We start from the raw sequence: 5,669 nt of genomic DNA, 5'->3' as shown, positions 1-5,669 counted from the left end.
ATCATAGGATACGCTCCTGTCAACTCCAACTGTGAATCTGAGAAGGACGAGTTTTGGACGAGTCTAATGAATGTGATGAATGGGAAAAAAGATAGCGAAAGGATAGTTTTGGCTGGAGATCTTAATGGTTGGGTGGGAACAAGGAGAGATGGGCTGGAGTCAGCTCTAGGTATGTTTGGGGATGCAAGAGTGAATGACAATGGGAAAAGACTGCTAGAGGTATGCCTGGAATGGAACCTTTTTGTATCAAATATATTTTTCGAGCATAAAGGAATCCACCAATACACATGGGAGAAAGGAAATGAAAGGTCGATTATCGATTATGTCATCATTGACTCTAGATTGAAGCCTGTAACTGTCGACACACGTGTGTACAGAGGGGCCGAGATGGAATCAGACCATTTTTTAGTGGTCTCAAGGGTGATTCTGTTTAAAGGATGGCGGTCCCAAACAAACAAAGTGCAGGCTCCTTCTAGAGTCAAAGTTGAAAAACTGCAAAATGCTGACATAAAAGATAATTTTGAAAGATCTGTGAGTCACAGACTGAACGAAAAAGATGTAGAATGTATGGGTATAAATGATATGTGGGAGTGTTTGAAAATAAGTATGTGCGAGGCGGCGAAAGAAGTGTGCGGTGTGACAACGCTAGGGAGAAAGAAAGGTGATGCGTGGTGGGACGACGAAGTCAAAAAACTCGTTAAAGAAAAGAAGGATGCGTGGATAAATTTGCTTGCTGTAAAAAAGAATACAATTGAATATGAATCGGCTAAACGCGTGTATGGTGAAAGTAAGAAAAAGGTTAAGCAGGGTGTATGTGAACGGAAGAAAAAATTGAAGGATGAAGAAGGAATGAAAATGACACACAATTTCCATGAAAACATTAAAGTTTTCTGGAAAGCTGTGAAAAACTCCAGGAGTAGCAGTGAAAGCGGAGGCATGACAGTTGTTAAAGATAAGGATGGAAAAATGGTGACTAGTGAGAGTGGAATAAAAGAGAGATGGAAGGAATACTTTGAGGAAGTTTATGAATCGCACACTGGTAACTCGGGCGGTGCCGATGTATCGACATTATCCGAGGTGTGTTTGAACGCAAATGATGAGGTAAGTCAGATTAGTATGAAAGAAATTATCAGTGTTGTCAAATGTATGCGGAATGGTAAAGCGCAAGGGTATGACTGTATTGCAGCAGAGTTTATTAAGTCGGGTGGCAAATTAATTCTCACATGGCTACATAAACTTTTTAACTTGTGTCTCAAGGAGGAAAGGACTCCACCTGATTGGAGGAGGGCAGTTGTTATGCCGTTATACAAGGGAAAGGGTTCTAAGGTGGAGTGTGGGAATTACAGAGCTATCAGTCTTCTGAGCGCTGTCGGCAAAATGTATGGAAGAATACTGATAGAAAGAGTAAGAAACGTGACCAAGGAGAAAGTATGGGATGTACAGAGTGGATTTATGAATGGTAGAGGATGTATGGATCAAATATTTGCATTACGCAATATGACAGAAAAGTTTTTGGTGAAAAACCAGAAGCTTTTTTGCGCTTTTGTTGATTTGCAAAAAGCATTTGATAAAGTTGATAGGAAAAAATTATGGATGGTTCTATCGGAGTATGGAGTGAGTGACAACCTTGTCCGCGCTATTGCTTCCTTGTACAAAGATAGTGTAGCGTGTGTAAGGGTAAATGGGTCATTAACTTCCTGGTTTGACATCCCTAAAAGAGTCAAACAGGGTTGTGTAATGTCACCGTGGTTATTCAACATATACATGGATAAATGTATGAAAGAATTGAAAAGTATGGATGTGGGAGCGAAAATGAGTAATCTAATTGTCAGTTGCCTTCTGTACGCCGATGACGCAGTCCCCCTAGCTGACAGCGAAGAGGAACTGCAATCCTTGGTTACAAAGGTTTACGAAGTGTGCAAGGAGAGTGATTTGCTAATGAATGTGCAAAAGTCGAACGTCATGGTCTTTGAAAGAAATGTAACTATGACTGAATGTAAGATTGTAGTAAATGGAGATAGTTTGAAACAGGTCGAAGAATTTGTATATCTGGGTAGTATGTTTACTAGAGATGGAAATATGGACAAGGATATTGAAAGGAGGGTTAGTGCCGGTAACAGAGTTAATGGTGCCTTAAAGTCTGTCGTAGCAAATAAGTGTCTATCGCAAGAGGCTAAATTAGCAGTTCATAATGGAGTTCTGGTACCAACCCTAATGTATGGAAGCGAAGCATGGAGTTGGAAAAAAAGGGACGAAAGTAGACTGAATGCTGTTGAAATGCGATCCCTCAGGCGAATGTGCGGAAAAACAATGTATGATAGGTGCCCTAATGTCAAAATTAGAGCAGAATGCAAGGCTGAGTTAAGCATTATCGACAAAATTAAGAAAGGTCTTTTGCGATGGTTCGGTCATGTGGAGCGAATGAATGATGAAAGAACGGCTAAAAAGATTTATGATGCGAATGTGTCTGGTTGTAGAAGTCGAGGAAGGCCGAGAAAGACATGGCACGACCAAGTACAACAAATTCTTGAAAGTGGTCATGTGAAAAGTCGGAATAATCGACGTGCGTGCATGAGAAGATGTATGAATGTGAAGGAAGCAAAGGAAGTGTGCCAGGACAGAGTGGTGTGGCGTTCTATCCTCTCTGCCTACCCCTCCGGAGAAATGGCGTGATGGTTAGTTAGTTAGTTAGTTAGACTGTAGATTGTGTTTTGCTGCATCTACATTACTAAGAAAAAAATTATTTGTTTTTGAATTCAAGCACTTAATTTTTTTTTTTGTATATTTTCTATTATTTTTGTATGGCAATCATAAATAGGATTCCATTTAATTGAACCGAATTCAAGTAGACAATATTAATACAACATTCATGTCATTTAATAATGGCTTTGACGCTCGAATTACAAATCCCAGCATTTTAAATATTCATGGATATGTTATTATGGGCAACCTATATAGCGCCGTTCTCGTGGTATAATACCTCGAGGGCGCTTTAAAGTGATTCCTTAGATAAATGAATTTAATTGAAACTTTTAAATTTGTAATTTAAGCAAAACAATCTACTTTTATTTAGAGAACAAGTGGGTTTTAAGTTTTTTCTGAAACATCACTTCACTCTCACAGCCTCGCACCTCTGCTGGGAGAGCATTCCATGCTGTAGGACCTGCGACCCCAAAGCCAACGTTCACCGAATTTAGTGCGCTGTTTGCGAGAAGTATAATAACTTTTCCTCTCGCCGCAGACGTAGCTGATCTAAGCACAAGACGCCTGTTAGCTAGTTCATCTGGAATGCATAGTTCCCTCGGATACTACGAAGCATAAGCCAACAGAGTTTGTATTCCACCCTCTGTGGAAAACGTAGCCAGTGTAATTTCCAAAGTACTGGAGTGATAAAGCTGAACTTAGAGATTCCGAACTTGGAAGTCTCGCTGCGGCATTCAATACAGACTGTAGGCGAGTAATTTTGTTCATCGGTAGACCTGCGCAGATACCATTACAATAATCGACTCCACAGTACTGTTGATTAACAATTTTCCCGTATTTAAATTATTATAGAATGCAATAGAACATTATTACCAAAGTGGAATTCATCATTACATTACACTCATCTCTGTTAGATTCAAGTATTCAAGTATTTACTGGTAATCAGAATTATTATCAAAATTGATGCCAATGATGAGACACAATCTCCGAGGTATGATAGCTTAACCCGTTTTTAAATAACTGCTCGACTTAGTCGTGATGCACCTTGTTTTTGTTTTTTTTTTTTCTCTAATGAATTCATTGATAAGATCACTGTGGGATTTTATTTATTTTATTTTATTAACATAAACGGCAAATCTGCCTTTTACAAATATTTATAATATTAACATATTTTTTCAAAAACATGAATATTAAAAACAAGATTTATAAAAAAATAAAAAAAATCACACTAAAAATTATACAGCATATTTAGTAGAAAGTTTAAATAATAAAACATTCTACAGTAAAACAACAAGAAAATCATAAGTACTGTTTCACACAGCTAGGCAAAGTGAACAAAAAATTGTATATGAAATGTATAATAAATAAATATAATTACCATTCACCATCTTTGAAAAAGCTCAAAGGGTTTGTTCTATAGGAACAATACCCTACACTAAATATATCAGATACGTGGGAATAACTATTGCCGAGTTCATGAAGTCTATTTAATACGGCATTACAAGTATACACTGTCCGTGAATTGTTGCTACAAAACGGTGGCACCTGTCTAGTCATTCTTCCAGGCACCCTGAAGTTGATGAGAGATAACGGTGATTTTATGGATGCTAATGATTTTATTATATATAATTCAATATTTAAGTTATCTTTATTTTAAGGTACATGTAAAAGTCTGGAATAAACTGTGAAATACAGCGAGAATGAGAAAATCTCCTCAAGGGCGCTGAAATGTGTTTGTGCACAGCAAATCTCCAGCACCTGAAAAAAAAATGGAAAAAACTGTATTTTCGACATTTTTTTAAGTCTACTTTCAAATGTTTTCATTCGGCGTTAATCTTGAAATTATAATAGTGTTTGTAAAAGTTGTGGCTTTGGAAATTGTTTGAAGTTTACGAAACAAATTCACTGCGTACTATAAAAATTACAGGTAAAATGTTGAACGTCGTATTTTTATCACTTTATAAATATGTGTCAAAAATAGTTAGGTTATCAATATCGTAACATAAAAAATAAATGTTTTGCTCAGAATAAATCAAATACCTTGTCAATCCAGGCTCTCTGACATGCGGATCATCGAGTTTTTCCGAAGGTACGTTGGCTTTGATAAAGGTTTCAGTCGCGTCTTTAGCCAATTCCGTAACAGCGTCCTGTCTTCTGGTTACTTTTTTTATTTATAAGATTGCTTTGAAGTGCAAGCTGAATTCTTCTCGTCATTTTTCCTGTTTCACACCATGAATATGTTTTTCACAAGAATCCTTTCATTCCCAAGATATCGTCATATTCATCAGAATCGGCACATAACAACACAAATTTGACAGTTAGCCAAGATTCCATAGAATGACGCAGATAAACTAGTGTGAAGTTAGCAACTTAAAATATTCTTCGAAATATTTTATGGCTGTTCAAAGCTTGTTATTTTACAAAAACACCGAATTTCGCGTTATTTTCAAAAACACCGAATTTCGCGTTATTTTCAAAAAACACAAATTTTCGTGTTATTCGCGTAAAAATGCCGAATTTCGCGTTATTTTTCGTTTTATCGCGAAATTTTCCGGTCTCTATTAATAGAGGCTGCACTATATGCAACGTAAAAAGGCTGAAATATGCATGAAAAATGCTCAAAATATGCAACCTAAAATTACAGTTATTATTTATTTTTTATCCATATCCATGTGTTGGTTTAATTTGCGTCCTGACAAAACCGGTAGACATAAAAAAGTCGGTAAGTATTTATATACAAATATTTAATAACATTCAGTAAAACTATTCATTTGACGTAATGTTTTGATGGCCGGGTTGTTTTGTAAAATGTTTTCAAGCTTTTCTCTGAGTTTATGCGGGATTATTTCTTAAAAGGTTGAATAGCTTATTTGCGACATAACTTTTTTTAGTCTCGTCAGTTGTACTGTACTAGCACTTTTTAATAGATTGAGTTTCTCCGATTTTTCCGACATGTAGTTCGTTGT

The 5,669-nt window shown here is 36.6% G+C and overlaps 1 long non-coding RNA gene across 1 annotated transcript; it reads right to left on the bottom strand.

Moving 5' to 3' along the window:
- Positions 1-3,804: 3,804 nt before the first annotated feature.
- Positions 3,805-5,042, bottom strand: LOC148271181 (uncharacterized). The gene is made up of 2 exons (XR_015825176.1): positions 4,744-5,042; positions 3,805-4,461 (listed from the first exon to the last, which is right to left on the bottom strand). It is a non-coding gene; the product is annotated as an uncharacterized LOC148271181 (long non-coding RNA).
- Positions 5,043-5,669: the final 627 nt, after the last annotated feature.

The sequence above is a fragment of the Micrasema longulum genome, unplaced genomic scaffold (genome assembly GCF_059751315.1).
Source record: "Micrasema longulum isolate JH-2025_06_02 unplaced genomic scaffold, ASM5975131v1 h1tg003036l, whole genome shotgun sequence".
NCBI lineage: Eukaryota > Metazoa > Arthropoda > Insecta > Trichoptera > Brachycentridae > Micrasema > Micrasema longulum.
The sequence above is the reverse complement of the archived record's forward strand: the minus strand, read 5'-3'. Positions and strand labels throughout refer to the sequence as shown.